The 19,160-nt window shown below is 39.4% G+C and overlaps 1 long non-coding RNA gene across 1 annotated transcript; it reads left to right on the top strand.

Moving 5' to 3' along the window:
* The first annotated feature begins 4,205 nt into the window (after positions 1 to 4,205).
* LOC139720766 (uncharacterized) lies at positions 4,206 to 6,211 on the top strand. Its single transcript, XR_011710185.1, has 3 exons — positions 4,206 to 4,225; positions 4,595 to 4,675; positions 6,201 to 6,211. It is a non-coding gene; the product is annotated as an uncharacterized lncRNA (long non-coding RNA).
* The last annotated feature ends 12,949 nt before the right edge of the window (positions 6,212 to 19,160 follow it).

The following is a 19,160-nucleotide window of genomic DNA, read 5'->3' as shown; positions in this document are numbered from 1 at the left end:
TGAATGCAATTTTAAACATAATTAAGAAAACAGACGGCCCTTACTGCTCAATGCCACCAAAGCCCAGAAACAACAGTTGTTCAACTTTAACCCCTCTCTATGTATAATGATAATTCATGCACGTAATGATTTGGCTAACATTTTGTTGTGACTAATAACATTTAACATGCGTGCCTTTGATAGTCAAAAGGCATACCTTTGGACGAACGGATTTAGTTAAGGAACATTTTTTTTTCCTGCCTTTTTTTTCGGCGCATCTCTATCCTCGTCCTTGTAATACCCACCCCCACCCCCACCCCTGCCAAAACAAATAAGAGAGAGGATTAGAAATGGGACTCGTATTCAACTGAAACACCCTTCGTTTCTATCGGACGGAACAATCCCAAACGTGATCTTGGGCGTGGCAGTCACGAGCGTGCATGCTGGCAACGAGCCACGCAGACATACAATATTCATGTTTATTACACATATAACGTAGTTTAGCCGGGCAATTGTAGTTGGTATTTTGAGCGCACTGGTGTATAGGGTTCGACTTGGGCGCCTAGTGGATTTTGTAACCGTAAATCGGGAAGCTCAATTGTCAGCATGATTGTAATGATTTGAGCTACAGCTCGAAGACGCCTGAAATGGGTAAAAATAGTAAAATGGACTGCCTACTTTCAGGGGATACATTGATTGCCCTCACTAGAATAGCAATGCTCTCGTCTTCGACTCGGCAATACCATTCTAGTTCGGGCAATAAATGGCGTATCCCCCCGAAGGCCAGACCATATCTTATTAATATTTTGCAGGTCAACATTTGAACATCAATAACCGTGACTGAACGTGGAAACCACTTTCCTCAAGTCACGAATTCGTTTCGAAAATGCTTTAGGGCACACACCTGTTACGGATAGATATGATAGAATATTCCTGACCGCAACACAAAATCGTACCAAATAAAGTAAGATAAATGAAGCAAATTGATTAAAACTCAGAATTGAAGTTTGGACAAAAAACTGTATATCTGCAGATATTGTGTATGAATTCCTCTACAAACAGCAATGATTGGAAGATGAAAGCCTTACCGTTGAATTTGAAGGAATTATATATTTGACTGGGTGTATGTACAGAAAGTAAGTGTTTTTTTATGAGTAAAAAGAACTCGTAGTTTCGCTTTTCGAACTCTTTGGCAGAGTTTCAGCTGAAGAATTTGAAGACACGTCTCTACGGGGAATCATCAATCCGTGTGAGCCCTTCATACTCACATTTTCATTATCTATCCATTGGGGTAGGTACTGTCTCCAACGTTCAAGGATGGAAAGGGGAGGACATCCGACTGCCATGTAACATCGAAGAAGAGCCTGTAGCTGCGGTCTGGGTCAAGGAGAGCATCTCAGAAGAGCAGCCGAGGACGGCCAAGGCTAGTTTTGCCGATGGAATCTTTCAGGGTGGGGAAGAACGCTTCGACATCGACGAAAACTTCAACCTTGTGATCACAGACCTAGAGGTAGCAGATGAGGGTCTTTACTTTTGCCAGGTGGTGCTGGAGAATCTCAAAGATGTAGACAATTCAGTCTTCATGACGATTAATTGTAAGTAGCATATATATGCCTATCGTGACCAGTGAGGGAGTGGGAAGTAACCTTACCAGGGAAAAGTAATCTAACTGAATAGGGAGGGGACCTACAGTAATTCCGGACCATTTTTCACTTTTCGATATTTTCTTTCAAAACACATTGTCAAATTTTCTACAAACTCTTGTGAAGTATTATTGCAAGTGCATGTGATGTCATCAACAGGAGACTGCGGTACGATTATAGGATGAAAGGGGAGGGGGTCAATCCTAACCATGACCCTTTACCCTTCCACCCTTAACTTTTCTTTTATTGGAAGAATCTGCGAGCCTAATTATCGGAAAGTCTTAAGTTTTGACATTTTGTTATTTCATTTTCTCGAATTTCGTCTCTTTAAAAAAAGTAATTTGAAGTGCCAAAATTGTGCCCCCGCGGGTTCCGCGGACAATGTATACACAATGGACTCTATGCCCGCAAAGTTGCCATGCCCGTCTCCATGCCCGTCTCAGTCCCACAAAGTTCCCAAAGTTTGCTATGTTTTTCTAAATAAAGATCATGGTCTCCAAGATTGTGTAAAAGGTAAATTTGCGATGCTGAAGTGAGCTCTAGTGCTCACTCCAGTGCTTAGTTTTGTTTCTTTTCTGTTTCTGTTTGTGTGTTCGTTCGTTGTTGTTTTTTTTTTTGTCTGTTTGTTTGCAACAGCACGGTTCAAATTCATGAGATTCTTCCGTCGAGATGTTTTCATTGCAGCTGATTGATAAATTGCTTACGTCGATGTAGGACACATGTCTATCAGTTGCAACAGCACGGTTGTCGACTTCAAATATTTACCACGTACCACCACTTTTCACAGCTTTCTGGCACGATTTCGCGGTGTTTTGGAGTTTAAAATTTCAACGTTACAGAGAGTTCCAGATGTCTTGAAACATTGGCATTTCAGATATAAACATTTTCTTTTTCCATTCTGCCAACAAAGGATGATGATTTATTTGTTCTGTTATAGGATAACGGTTATCATAACACTATCATTTACATCACATATTATCAATATCTTGAAGACTTGATGGGTTTTACTGTGAAAGTTTCAGGGTTTTGTAAAATTTTGCAAATGGAGCACCTATATCATATATCATCTATATCATATACACAGAATTGGTGAAATCAAGATGATATAACAATAAGATTTATTTCGGCAATGTTGGGAAGATATAAAGCATTCACAGAAACCTTATGGCCACAAGTTGACACGAAACAAAATGTACCGGAAGCACGAGATGTATGAGGAATCCATGCCGGTGAACCCAGTTAAGTCAAGCGCTTTTCAGAAGATGCATGTATGGCTGTGTTAGACTTGAAATAGTGCAAGAATACCGACAACAAACTGAGTGACTGTGAAAATCGAGACATGAGACATGGAATCGTATATCTGTACTGAAAATACCTCTTCATGTTATTGGGTGATGTGTAATATTCCGAAGATCACGTAATTCGAACATGGAATAAGGTTCGCTATTCCATTATTTCGTTATATCTAACAAACCTTCGGAATTACGAACGATAATAATCTTCTACTCTTGCACGCTTATAGAGCCGTTCACCTCTTGGGAATATTTCGTCATCTAGCCTCAATTTCAACATACTTAACAAAGCACACCATAGCGTAGGCACTTAATTGCTGTCTCAGTAATTCCTGGGTAAAATCTGAATTCTAATGCAAAGTATGTAATCTTTTAAACAATATGTTTTTTGCTTCCCAAGCGATTGCATCGAAGCATGAAATCGAGGAATGCGTCACTATGACGAGTCAATCCCATCAAAGCCGGTGCACATACCAAGCTACCTCCGACACCCCTACCTTCAACCTTACCTGTGTCGTGAGTGGATTCAAGCCTAACATTTCAATGCTGTGGCAAGAGGAGTCGGGAAAGAAACTGAATTCCTTCAGCTCTCATCAGATAACACTACCTGACGACTCATATGAGAGGTTTGAGACGATCACTGTTTCGGCTTTAGGCCTGAATGGGACAGAGCAAACTTTTCAATGCCACGCCGTCGGTGAGTCAATGATGAATGAAGTGTCAACAGTTAAAATCACCGTTCTGCCTATGCCAGGTATGTGAAACTTGCCAATATGTTTTTTTTTTTCTGAATGATAACGGATCAAAAAAAAGCAGTATTTAACCTACTTTCCTTAAGATTTGTCACGAAAAATTTTAATTTTGTCGAGTACTTATGAGTAAACTATCGTTACCACACAATGTGTTCTGTTAAGCATTAAAACACGTTCCTCCAAAAAAAAAAAATATTTCGATTACTTTGCCAAATGAACATTTCGACTGTTTACAGCGTTTTCTCTTAGCAACTTGAGTTATCAGCATTAATTATGTTGAACAGTTCTACCTAGAGTCATATTTAACCATTTCCTTCTTACAGAGGGAAAACACGCCAGCGTTATAATTGAGGGGTGTATTTCTACATTTTTGCTGGTTTGCTAAACTAACGAGCAAATAACCAATTTCAACCAAACTGTCTGCATCATATTTCAGGGAAGCGTGATAATGTTGGACTCATCAGTGGAATAATTGGATTAACCGTTGCCCTGGTCGTTCTATTTTTCCTTGTTGGAAAGTTTCTGCAGAAGTACCATCCGGACTACCTACCAAGAAAAGGTTTAGATTTTCTTGTAATTGTTGGATATTTTATTCATTGTTTGGATGCCATTAATTATATAAAAAACTATTAAACAAAACAAGTGAGTTATAAAGAATGGCTGTTTCACAATACCCTTCAAATAATCGTAATTTTAAGATATTGATTGTACTAATAGGACAGTTAATCATAAAGTTTTGTGACGCAAATTTAAACGAAATGCAAGTCATTCAAGATGTAATTACGTTACATTGAAATTAAGAAGATAAAAATGTAATGATCAAAATCAAAGTGATATTTGAATAACTTCCAAATGCGGTAATAAAGACCTCATTGAAAAACGACCATCAATATTATTGTGTCGTCAATGTCCTTGATTTGTTTCACAGGATGTGGCTGGATTCCATGCTGGCGGAGACCACACGAACCAAATCAACTTCATGAGGAAGATAATGAAGAAGAATTAATGGGTATGACAAGGAATGCAATAGATGTGAATCGTATTCCTGCTATGAAATATTTGAATAACCATTTTTACTGTGCCTGACTCACACGCTCGAGTGAGCCATTGAAGATGGATCATCGTCCGGGCCTCCGTCTACGTTGGGCATTATAATTTGTATATTTTCAACTTCTCCTGCAAAGCACCTTGACAGATTTCACCATATTTGGCAAATAACATCAGACAGGAGAAAGGATCTTAATTTGCTCAAATGGGCGCAATGCCTCCTTCTCCCCCTCCTTAGACACCCTCCTGGAGACCACAGGAGTCTCATATCAGGGAATCTTCAAAACCTTCCTCTCCAGAACCAGATCTAGAATTAGAATTAAAGTAATGCCACGAGATGGTACATTGGTGACTGTAGTTTCAAGTTTGTTCATGGGGGATCGGATGGGTCATCTTAAGGGGGACTTCAGATTCTCCTAAAGTTTTGTACTTGCTAATTTCTTAATGGTTTCTTGGGATTCGCGTATGATAATGATATAATTATCAATAAGAGGAAGGTATGTCTTATACATTTCTTACCTATCTTGGAATGTAAGACAATCAGAAGGTATTGAAGTTTTAGCATTTTATGGCATTAATATATCACAGAATATACACGAAATCCTCATTTTTGTGGTGATTGCATTTCCCTCCCAAGTGTCATCTTAAATTATTGCTTTAGACAGTAATTATCTATTTCTTGATGGCCCCGTGAAATTCATATTGGTTGTGAACACTGTACCATATAAACGTCTTAGACCCCGTTTACAGTGCGGGGCTGGGCCGAGCCGCGGCCGAGCCCAGCCTCAATTCGGCCCCGCAATTTTGTCCGTTTACACTGCCGGGCTCGGCCGCGCTTTTAACTCAAACCTTTCAATATTTTGTCGTAGGAGCGCTCTGCTTGTAAACAAATGCAATTTGGTATAGTCTGGTTTTCAGACCCTTTGCGAAGCCAATTTTGGCCCCGCATTTTGCCATTTGCGCGTTTACACTGAAGCGGGGCTGGGCCGAGCCGCGACCGAGCCGCGGCCGAGCCTCGCACTGTAAACGGGGTCTTAGTTCTCGAGCATGTGGTAAATGTTTGCCGCCATCAGTGATCAGTTACGCTGTAACAATTATTTTCTTCTGTACGATAACGAACTCCTGAAATTTCCCCCGAGGATCATGAAATGAGCTGTACTGTCGGTACAAAAAAAAAAATGAAACCGATCCTTTGAGAAAATGAAGTGTCAGCAGCGGATACAAGTCAATCTGCTCTTTTGAAAGCGAAAGCAAAAACTGAGTTACGCTATTTTTTTTCAGAGAATAATGATCATATAAAACCACAATCAATGGACGTAATGGAAGTATAGTAAAATAGGTTAATATCCTATTCTCTCTCTCTCTCTCTCTCTCTCTCTCTTTCCCTCTCTCTCTCTCTCTCTCTCTCTATTTCTCCATATTACACATTATATTTAATTAATATAATACAACTTTCTGTTTTTCCGTTTCTCTCCAATTCCAAGTAGGGTCACCACCTGGCTCAGTTTGGCTAACAGAGAAACAAGTACAGCAATGTCAAGAAGACCTGAAGGCGTATTACGGTACGTCAAAGTGCAAGGTCACAGTGGATCCATTCAGCTTTATGGAACTTGTTGATTTGGATAAAATTGACATTAATTTGAGTCAAACAGACGTGCAAAGCGGACGTAAGACACCAACAACATACGGTGAACTTTTGACCAGTGTTTCAAAGCGCATTCTTGTCGAGGGTGAGAGAGGTATCGGCAAAACAACTCTTTGTGCCAAGATTGCCTGGGACTGGTGCCAGGGTAGGATTCTCCAGGATCTGGACATGGTGATCGTAATTCCTCTTCGAGATGTCACTGACGGCAAGAGTATTAGTGGCATTGTAAAAAGATATCTCTCTGATTCAAATACAACAACAACAGACCAGATTGACAACTTCGTCTCAACAAGACAAAATAAAGTTCTCCTTGTGTTTGACGGTTTCGATGAGTACAGCGGAAAATTGTGTGAAAACAACAGCAGTGAGGTCATTCGCATTTTAGAATTAGAGCAATATAAGTCTTGCAAGGTAATCGTAACCACACGACCATGGGAAGAAGATGAATTGTGGAGAATCTACCGTTTTAGCGAAAATTACACTTTTTTTGGCGTGGAAGGATATAACAGGGAGAATCTATCAACGCATATCAAGAGGTACTTTCCAAAGAAGGATGCTCTTTCAGAAAGCTTGATTACTTTCATGGAAGAAAACTATGTAATCCGGAAGAACATGGCCCCGTTTCCGATCTATTGCGCTATGTTTTGCCTAATGTGGAATAATAATATACATCAAGAAAGACAAATAGAAACGCAAAAAGTGCAAACTAACCGCCAGGTTTTTGAGGAAATTATCTCTTTTCTAAAAGAACATTACGTTTTAAAAGAATGTGAAGATCTAGAGGACCAGAATGCTACTGAACATTTGAAGAGTAAAGTTGGAAAGGCAATTGAAGACATAAGTGAGATAGCGCTGAACGGCTTACTGGACAGGAAACACTCATTTCGTGAAGAACATTTCAGAGATTGTCGTGATGCAATGGAAACATCCTGGAGAGTCGGAGTTTTAACAATGGAAAGAGACGTCAACATTCCATCCTTCTTTGTGTCAACGGTTTCGTTCCCCCACAAATTGTTTCAAGAATATGCTGCGGGGAAATACATTGAATATTTATTCGCTAATGACCGCACCAAGTACGACGACCTGAAAAGCACACTTCTCAGTCGACACAAAGAGTTCCGTTACCTATTCTACCTCGCCTCATCTTTAGGGAATGAGCTCAGTCTTGATATAATTGGCAGCCTGATAGAGTGTGCAGACCAGGATTTCTGCACTGACGTTGCGTTCGAATGCCATTCTGAGGAGGCTGCCAGAGCAGTGGGGGAGCGATGGAAAGAATACAAAGTGTCACCGCATAAGTCAGAACATACAAAGGCAGGAATTGCGTTTATGGTACACTGCAATCAAGTGGTAAGTGATACAGCTTTGATGTCGATTTGAAAAGCGACAGAAAGATTATGTAGAATGTCGACGTTATTTTGGGCTGTGTGTGTGTCTATTATACTTCCCCGCGTGACAGTGAGCGCAAAATTCTCAACCTCCATCATTATTCACATTCGCTTAAAACCTGGCGTGGAACCGGTATTGTTGGAGATACAAATTCTTGTCAAAGTTCATCTTTTTATCTTCACTGCTCTCAACTAATTTCATAAATTTTACCAGAGCATTCGCTCGAGTACGTGTTTTCCCCGATGAATTTTTAGGCCAAAATGTATAATCCGGCACCTGGGGCTGTTCGCGGGATACAATGAAATCCGACGAGAAATGACGCTGGTACAGCACATACAATAGAAATGATATGGCAGCATATAAAAGCCGGAACTACGAAGCTGCTGTCAATGAAAACTTGTGTTATTTAGAATACCCGCTCCCTCATAAATATCCGTAAAAAGTTGTTAGAAATGTGACTGATAGAGCACATTTAACAAATGTTACAATCCTAATTGGAGCACTGAGGGCACCATCACCACAAACAGTTGTGTCAATATACAGAATGACCTCCCATACACCTCCTTAGCAAGTCTGAATTACATCCGTTAATCATCAAGTTATCGCATAAAAATAACCTTTTATTTTCTAGGTGGCATCCCCAACAGCTGGAAGAATGAGGGCGCTCTCAATGAAACTTTTGTTGCTTAAAATAATCCCCGTCAATCAAAATAGCTAATTTGAATGATATCCGACAAGAAATGTGGCTATTGTAGAGCGCATACAAGAAACGTGATATGGCATGCACGAAACGTGACATGGCATCCAAGTCGGAACACTGAGGGCGCCTTCACCACAAACTGTTGTGTCCTTCATGTAGAATGGCCACCCATACCCTTCCTTAGCAAGTCTGAATAAAATCCAATCACTCTTTAAGCAGCTGCATTTTTGCACATTTTGACTTGATCAGGGTGACCTTTGATCCTGTAAATGGTGGAAGGGGGGGGGGGGGAGGAGGGAGCATCAACTTCAGTATAGGTGTCTAGATTAGACTATGATACATTGACATACCGAATTTTGGATGGAAAATATTTGTTGAAAAACACGGCCAGCGTTGCGCACACCCTTACAAAAATTACCTTTTTGTGTATAAAGATGGAACAAGCGAGGGCGCCACCATAAAAAAGATAGGCTTTTTCCTTTTACCATAATGCACCGTCATGCAAATTTTGACGATGATCCACGAACAACTGCAACCGGTATGAAGTGCTCACAAGGAATACTGCGGTGCGAAGAGTCCAAATCCATCGCAGAGACTTTGTTAACATTTAAACAATTTTGGATTGAGTCAGAAAATATCTGTATTGCAATCAATTTTTTTTAATGTGTGAATGGAAATGGTATAGTGCAGCTGTTTTAAGCTCGATTAGAATCAGACTGATCGGTGAAGAGAACCAGATTTCAATCTGCTACTGGAAGTAGACCCTTACTATTCACGTTTGATCGCGTGAACATACCGAAGACGACGCGTATCGAAGAGCGGTTTCATGCTGCGTGTATACTGCATAGTTACCTATGAATGCTGATGTGGTCATGTATTTTGCCCCAGTTATGCTCTGGCTATATAGGTCTATACATGCAACAAAAAGAGCACGGCACTCTCCCTTTCACACTTCAGGCATTTAATGTCGAACTGTAATATAGATTTACAATATAAAACTCTGTTTCCTATATTTTAATCACCTCGAAAATAACTACTATAAATTTTGCCCACGTCATTCTTCAGCGGACTGTTATTTTTACTACTATCAATAAATGCTTGCTCCCTTTAGCCATCATTGTGTCTTGACGGAGGAAACTGTGGACAAACTATTTCCCGTGAATTGGCGAAGGCTATATGTTCCAGCTGTGTGCTGCAAAAAGCAGTCCTAACCAACATTGCTTTTCACGCGGACTTCTTCACGATTCTCACCGAGGAGGCTTCAAACTGTCAGGTACGTCCTTGTCATAAACGATGACATGACGTGGTGTAGATAACAGGCGAAAGCCGAAGTGTTACTACAATATTTCATATACACATTTCAACATTTTTCAGCAATGAAATATATCTTATATTAAAATCAATATTTTTTTTTTTTTTTGGGGGGGGGGGGGTGGCTAGTTCTTTCGTTTGTTGGCAATGCAGTCCTGGAGGACAATGCCTGATTCACCAAGTTCGGGTTTTTTTTTTTCCTAGGGCTGTAATCGGTGTCCGGTGTGGGTTGTGCAGCTTTCATATTTTGGAATGGGTCTCTTTAGTAGTAGTTAGTTCAGCCGAAGTGTAACGACTGGAAAGATGCTGGGGCGGCTGCTCGCTGTTTGCTGCGTGCTCGTTCCTCTCCTCCTCCGCCATTCAATTTTCATGTCCGTCTTTACCTAGCCTTTTGTCAAGGCTCTCTCGCTGTATAGTGACGAGAGCCCAGCTGAGTGGGGTTGTGATGTCGCGCTCGGCTGGGCTCGCTTCGCTCGCCCATTAAAGCGAGAGGGCCTTGACAAAAGGCTGGTCTTTACCTATCAACAACTTTCGGGAAATAACGTGCGTCCACTGACCCCAACTGACATAGATGCGAATTAGCTAGTATTTCACGATTTCAAAACACTGTTAAAAGGCTACTCCCGTTATAAAGAAGACCGACAATTTTCTTTCAATTTTGCAGCAAAAATGGTCGATAAAAAGATTCCTATTATCAGATCTATATACGTTCTTTTATCAGTGATGGAATTGTAAAAGGAACGGTATAGCTTTACTTTTAATATGTCGAAGGTACTGAATCCGAATCTGGGTGTGATGCAACTCTTGCATCTTTGAAATTTTGAGATATTCAACATGGCCGACAAACTGTCAACCAAAAATGGCCGCCATTATCAAATATTATTTTCCAGTTATTATAGGTGGTGAAAATGTTAAGGGAATGTTCGCTTTTCCCTGTTTCGAGCATGCCAAATTTGAATCTAGATGGTGGATCTAGATGACGCAATTTTGAATCTAGATGATGTACCCCTTAAATGAGAATGAAACCCAAATACCTGAATCATGTCAGTGAGAGAGAAAGAAGAAGCAATCAATATACAATGGGTGATTTCAAGTTCCGTGCTAGTGCTAGTGCTAGTGCTGTGCTATCTCCCATCCAACTGCCTTAAATCGAGCTCCAACACCGACTTTCAGATTAACGAAGCGATACCGATCACATTCGATCCCCAACACTAGGTGGTGGAATCACAGCACTGCGAAATCCGCTTGCACTTCTAGCACCGATCTTGAAATCACCTAATCTAATACATCTCCGGGATATGTTGCCGGAGTGTTGGTTCAACTGGATGAGACGAATACGGCCTACAACTCTTTGTGACGTCGGGTATGGAAAACTATATAAAGAAAATAGGCCTATAAAGAAATTTTAACATGGTTTACTTTTCTATCATAATGCAAAAGCGCTTGGTTTACCTCTTTCTGAAGCAGGAAAATAATGTTTCCCTCAATATTTGCATGTGCGAGGGAATGTGTACTTTTCATAAGAAATCAAATTTTGTGTAATTCACTTCGTTATTATCTTATTGTTCGTACATACATACATACATCACACGTACAATCTGTAACGGGAATTCGCGAAATGTGGTATCCTTCTCGGGTAGCGATGGCTGCACCAACGTTCTAAAAAAAATGTTTAATTTTTTAGTATAATTGTCTGATATTCCTCAAGCTTCGCTCATGTGTTCTGCTAACATTACTGAATTCGTTCAAATCATATTTTGTGTTTTTCATTGCTCTTTAATTTACCGACATGACCGATTCTTGTTTCACGCGTCGAACTCAACACTTACTTCTCTTGTACTAAAATAGTGTCATGAAGAGAGAGAGGAAGTGTGTACTTACATTTCATGACAACTCAATCTGAGAAATCCTGTGATCTAATTCATGTGTTTATGAACGTTTGAACCTGTTTCAATGCATGTTCAGGGATTTTACATTACTCTACATATTGACAGCAAACACTGAATCTTTCCATATTTTGCAATATTTTTTTTCAATATGGTGGTTGGTTTCTTTATTTTGCTCCAGATCCAAGATCTCATATTGAACTCTGGGTACGGGAAAGACGATTCTGAAAATTCCAAACTGGGAGAGGATTTAGCCAAGTGGTTGTGTACAATGCCACGTCTTTCGAGCTTCACTGTGAAGTGTAATTGCTACGACTTGCCGCATAATTTCTTCTCAACAGCCGCCGTCATGGCGCAATCCTGTCAGGTGTGCTTACTTTGACTACACGAGAGCACGTAAGATCATACTGATTCTCTCTTCTTGTCTCCAAAGAGACATTTCTCTTTTTTGGTACGGAGAACAAACCCCATAGAAGTCACGGAGGAATGTCCGGACCTGTGGGAAAGAAAATGTTCCCCAGTGTATCACCCTCAGTCTACGATCATCAAATGGTAGGAATGGTTTCATTCAAATCCTTCAAGTCTGTAATACGAAAGGATAGACAAGGAACTTCTGTTACTGCAATCATAAGACACACGTTAAACTGCGATAGGATTGTGGCAATAATTTCATGTGAGAGTAACCGACATCTTAATTGCTACTGGGCCCCGTTTCATGAAGTTATTCGTAAAGTTACGCATGACTTTACGAACGACTTAAATAGAGCAATTAAGCCGAGTGAGTTTCCTCATCACTGTTAATTTCAATAGCTAAAGTTGAAATAACGCAGCTAACGACAGGCTGTATGACTGCACGTGCAGCTACTCATTCGCCATTTATGAAAACGGTTGCAATTTCTGTGCTAAATTCAAACATGTGTGTGGACCACATCTATTGACGTTCGAGGTGTTGTATGAAACAAACAGTGTACAGTCTTTCCTCGTGCCATCCATGGAGCAAGATTTCGCACTAGGTGAAAGATGAGGCACGCTATTAAAAGGGGATGGCTAGTAACTGATCAGTGGAAATTAGTGGGAATGCTCGGGGATGATTGTTCCAATTCTTGTGGGATTCTTTTAAGAGTACATTATATATTCATTGTTGTGTGAAAATTATTTGCTTCGCCTCGTTGAATAGAGCGCCCCTATCTTTCACCTCGTGCGAAATCTTATATCATCGCACTCGTGGCCATGTGCTATCTTTTAAAACATTTGAGAATCTTAGCACGTGTACGACAATACGGTTATAGATCTGTCTGTGCATTGAATCAAGGAAAATCCGTACATGATTGTAATAATGCCATATCAAACTCAAAGATAGGACACCTTTTATTGCGTTCCAAAGACTGTGTATATAGCTTTGATAAAGAGTCTAGGGGGACTCCTACGCTTTGGAAGAATGTAGAAGAGATATTTTACAAGACAACAAGTAATATCAAGACTCTAACCGTATTATAAAAGCTTGCTTATTTCTGAATAAGCAGCACGATAAAACGATAATTGAGAAACGTTGTTTTATCTCAAAGATCTATTGATATTCAATGCGTAACCATTAAATACACTTCATCTTTTTTTAACCCATTGAAGACGAGTCCCGAGAAAATTACTCGGGCACGTGTCTTAGGTTTCCGTTTATGATAAGGAAAGAGAGGGAGAGGGAGGGTTGGTTTCATCTGGTGTCAATGTGAGAAGACGTTTAAGTCTGTTTTAGACTCAAATTGAGTCTAAAATGTACACGCTATGATCACAAGTTCCCTCTTTGAGCATTTACATTGATATTATGTCATCAGACAAACATTATGTCATTGCTGCTGCATATTCATTGACTGCAATTTTTGTTGATTTTATAAGTTCAGTTCTTCATTTGTTGTTGCCTTTTTTCAGATTGAAGATCTGACGTTATTTTCACGTGGAAATCCACGGCACGACTTGATTGGAAGACCCATGGCCCAGTGGGTGCATACTATGCCAAAACTTTCGCGCCTAAGTTTGGGCTACGGAAACTTTCTTGATGATTTCCTCTCAACAGCCACCGCCATGGCGCAAATATCTCAGGTATTATTTCTCACGCACAAATCGCATTTGTTTGTGAATAATTATATAGATGTTTTGTGAATTCCTACAACTCTATCTATCCTGATCTACTATTTGCCTGTTGACAGAAAACAATTGCGTTGACAAACAAATTACACAACCAGTCAAGTAAGACTCATCGTGATATAGGATTGTGGTTCCCTATCAATAATCTCAATGTGTGAGCACTTCCTAGAATGTAGAATGCTGGGGCTTAATCAACGTTCAGTTATTCAATTTATAGATGACAGCTCTGAATATCATATTCGAAAAATGTACATACAGGCAAAAAGAAATCTTGAGTCACATTCAGCATAGCAGAAAAACCGGCTTTAAAGAAACACTTACTCATGTTAAATATTTCTGACTTTGAATAGAGATATACCAATTCGATAGAAGAATACTTTGAGGTATACTGTTATATGGAAAGTTGAGGGACATAATTGTAAAAGTGCACGTGATCGTCGGAGAAAAAAAAAGTCACTCCAGGAGTTGACAAATTAGTTCGAACTTGTAGCAGGGCATACGAGGTCGTTAACCTGTGAGATGTGCAAACCAATGTAAACGTGTTGGTGGCTTCTCCTTTTCCTTCAGTTTTCAAATATAACGTTTTTGGATAGACTATCTTATAATTTGCATCTTTTCAAAGTTTCTTTCAATCCGTCATATTTTGGTAATGTCAGTTACACTTCATGATTATACATAGACGAAAAACTGTCAAACGTTCTAAGCAGCCAAGTAATGATAGTGGTGATGGTTTTAAAACTATTATGGAAATCGTTGGTATAATCTTTCACCTGAATCATCCTTTATTGGCAACCCCATTTCTTACATCGTAACTCTTTTGTGACCTTGTTATGCTACATTTTGTTAGTATAATCAATCGAAGTAGCTGAACTTACTCATTTAAACATTGTGGTTAGGATGATGGATAAGATGTTATTATACCATCTCTCCTTCAAATTCCAAGAGAAGAAATGCACTATATTCGTGATTACGCAATACACTTTCACGCACTGTAAAAAACTGATTGCCAGGAGAAATTCCCCTGAGACTATCGGTAAATACATTTATCGCAAAAGATGCGATGATCGCAACTTGATTTTACCTGACAAAACAAGTTAGTTCATAATACAGTGTATGCTCTGTTGGCAATTTGCAGTGATTATGGTGGCAAAGTGAAATCAGGTATTCGATTGGGCTCTATCATAAGAATATCTTGGAAATAAGATGTCTCCTTGTGCCCGTTGGGGCCAGCTCTACTTTTTAACACGTTCTTTGCTTGCTACTCTGTCCACACGCGTGATTAAAGCACAACTTTATCTAAATCTGAACCCGGGCTTATCATTTATGATGTTGTAATTTATACTGCGAATGTCTTATCCAGTGTTTACTCTAATTTCTATCAATTAACTTTTTGTCTGTTTCTTGTTTTTAAAGATGCAGCAGTTAGAGTTGAACCTGGGGCGTCCAATATACATCATGGGAGAAGACTTGGCCAAATGGGTGTATTCACTGCCACGTCTTTCGAGCTTCAGTATGAAATGCAGCTATGACTTGCCCGATAATTTCATCCAAACAGCTACCAACTTGGTGCCATGCAGCCAGGTATATAACCTGAAAATACACATTATGATCGTTGACAGTGAAAATGCTTTTGACTTTTAATACATCAATTTGCCTTCATAAAAATTCTCGTTGATCGTCTGTACATTGACTCTCCTCTTCGTAAAAGAAAACAAAAACAGTCGGCAGAGTCATTGTCACAGAATTAGATTCAACAATGTGAAGAGATTTCACACTGTTTGCAATGTGTTCACACTGTCACGAGTGTCATGTGTGTGTTTCGCATCATGTTTGAAGTTGTGTTTCACACTGTGGGACACTGTGTTCTTTCCAGCAGGGGTACCAAAGTCTTGCTCGATGAAACAATTTATCCATCCCAATGAAATCTGCTTTTTGAACGACTGCATAATCATGTCATTTATCTTTTATGTTTTTACCAATCACGTGAAACTGTCGTCTTCCACTCTCAAGTTGTACACTGATCTATATGTGAGAATAATGTGATATGGCGAAGGCATATAACCAGTCGCCATTGCGTCAGTTCTATTCTATTCTATTCTATACTGGTTACGTCTTTCAATACAGGAACCACGAAACTTTTTTATCACTTTTTAGTGTGGGAGGATGCGGGACAAAGAGGTTCCAGAGTCATTGTTCCAACCCCCTCCCCCCCCCCCCCCCCCTCCCCCATCTAAAGACGGAATCCTCACAAAATCAATTCTTTTGTGATTTTTTTATTTTTTTTCTCGATTTCTGTTTTTTTTTTTTTTTTGTCTTTTGGTTGGAAGAGCCCAAAGCCAACCCCCTCCTGATACTGCAGTGATTTCAAATAGCTATGCTTGATATGCTTGATATGCTTGATATGATCTTTGACATTGGACAGTATGGATCATGACCATGACCGAAGCTATATCTCTGGCAAGTGGTGACTTTTCTCTTTGAGTCAAAGTGATATCAGTTCCCATTGTATTGATGTGTTTTATCATAGATATTCCATGTCCATCAACAAAATTCACTTTTTACAAGCACATTATAATATACATATAATTATGTATACGTAGAAAGATGGGTAGATACATTTATACATATATATGATTTATATGTAGTGTTGATCCCTATGTTCAGAATATGCATTCGATTTATTGCTATATTTTTCCTCTTCAGATACGCGAGCTTTGCATCAACGTCGGTCATGACGTCTGTTCAAAGCCAGTAGTACTAGAAGGCCTGGCTGAATTTGTTTGTCACTTACCCCATCTTGAACACGCCGATCTCAAAATCTACGGGCTGATGTCTAAAACGTTCTCCGAAACAATTGCTTCACAGGCCACATGCTGTAAAGTAAATATAATTCCTTAAATTTTCGACCATTTTTGTTTATAAGAAAAAAGTGTAACTTTGAAAAGTCATAAAGACATTGTCAGCATTTCTTGACACGACCTCCGTGTTCGCCATGGCGATGTTTTCAGATATCTTCTGTCCACCCGGGAACATATAATTTCTGATACCTTACATAGCGTGTGATTGTTTTTCCTCAATCAAAAAAAAATATCTGTAACATCAGAACTTACCATAATTTAAGAGTGAACGAAATAAGACGAAAGAGAATTAACTGATATCTATCTCCCCTACCCACCCCACCCAAAAAAAAAAATAAAAACGTAATTAGAAGGAAACGTGTTGATACTGTAAGATACTGCAAGCAACTGATTGTGCCTCACCATCAGCACTAAGGAGTAATGCAATACCTCCAGCTATTCGGATATATTGGTTGAAGAAAGTACGAATTGATGGAATATAACGTGTGTTGCCCTTATGTACGTCCACTATATCTAAACGTATAAAATTATTATCTTCACTTGTTTGACACTTCCCATAGCTGGAGAACATTATCGTCAATAAAAAGCCAGTGACCGATTGGATCAATCAGGGATTATAGAAGGCACGACTCAGGTAAACATTGTTAAGTGTTTGATTTCTTGTTTTTTAGATGATCTTGTGATTGAAACACACACACACACACACACACACACACACACACACGCATCATAACACTCACACACACACCACACGACACACAGTATTTAACATATTTGGGTCTATATGGGAATTCAATCCGACGTTCGAGGCCGGTACCGTTGCAACGTGAAAGTGCACCACAGGCGGTGAAACTATATAGGAATGTTACTGAAATGAAAATGGTACGGATGTCCTCAAATCTGTAAGAAGTTTACGAGACTAACGTAAATTGCTCCGAAATAAACATTTCACATTGCCGAATAAGTAACGTCCAAAACCAAAACAAAACATACAAACAGGCAAGCAACATATCAACATCAACATCTGAACCAAGTATAGGTCTCATTCTTCAGCAATTGGCTGACAGTCATAATTGCTACGTAGATGCAGATCTCCTTTCAATGTGTGTGAAATGTTATCAAGACTTTTCAGTTTTAGTTTTATGTTTTCTTTCTATGTTCTTCTTTGCAATCACTTTCCACAGGTCTTCCTCCATGGGTCGTTGTGGGGAGTCACTGCTTACACGTTGCTTGATGATAAGTGAAAAGAAGAACGCCGCTATCTTACTACTTTATCAGTATCACGGCATAAAGAACAGCACATGAAACTGCAGATATTTCTCGATCGGCGGTATAATAGATATGAGAGAAACGATTACCAGAAATAAAGGGTACGGTACGTATGTCGGAAGACAAAACAATTTTGGATATGCAGCTGACCATGTCTAATTCGTAGCAGACTCGGCTGAAGAACCTCGTATACTGCATTGAGTGAAGAAATCAGGCCTATATAAATCATTTGTTAATCATAACCATCACTACCACCACAAACAGCAACAACAAACAGTCTGTGCATGTTGATCATAAACCATGATATTTGTGAGCGTTGAGCAGTAAACTTGGGTTTCATGGATAATCGCTAATATGTGAATTAATGCTACTCTGCTAACTGAGAGGGATTTTGATGGCAGACGGAACAGTGAATCAATAACCAAAAGACACAAAACCCTCACGGACTGCTTCTTAAATAAGCTTTCTGAAAAAAAAAAATGAGTACTAAACATCGTGACCTTAAATGCTACATACCTTTCGGTAGGCGTGATACTTCTGTACGGTTGACACAGCTGGCCAATCTACATGTATAAAGCAGTGGTGGCAAATTTGAGGCTATGAATATGTGTCTCTATGTAGAAAGAATGATTTGTTGTGATGATTTCAGACAAAGAGATATCCTCGTTTGAATGTCATTTGATCAGATCAACCATTAATTGGATTCAACCAACCCTTGGCTTTTCAATGGCAAGTGATATAAAATCATTGAAATAATGAGAAATGTACGTCTATAATGCTTCGAGACGAAATATGCCTCCGCTGTGATGCTTTCAATATACTGTACAAAAGAATAGACACCTGTTTTTAGTCCGTTTTGGTACTTGCCCTTTACTGTGTACCATGCGTTATAAAGGGGCAGTCAATTATCTTCCGACGTACGAATGTTGCAAGGAGCACTAGACGTACAGCTTGTAATAATATAATACAGAAAATGCTTCGCAAACAAGTGGGCTCAATATTGAGTGTTTATGAGTAAGGATAATACGTTACGTTTTTCTTTTTCTTTTTCTTTTTTAGATGAGTATGATACATCGTTGTCGTGACAGTGTTTAACTTAAAATTCGACAGACTTGTATGTATGACGTGATGTATAATGACTAAGCCGAGTGCAGGTATATCATACAGGTATATTTACTGAATTGTGACCCCGTTGCTTCTTTCGAGCATTTATGCCGCTTATGTCACTTTTTTTTCGGGGGGGGGGGGGT

This window comes from Diadema antillarum, unplaced genomic scaffold (assembly GCF_040938485.1).
Source record: "Diadema antillarum isolate AM-2024a unplaced genomic scaffold, OU_Dant_1.0 scf00000133, whole genome shotgun sequence".
Lineage (NCBI taxonomy): Eukaryota > Metazoa > Echinodermata > Echinoidea > Diadematoida > Diadematidae > Diadema > Diadema antillarum.
The sequence above is the reverse complement of the archived record's forward strand: the minus strand, read 5'-3'. Positions and strand labels throughout refer to the sequence as shown.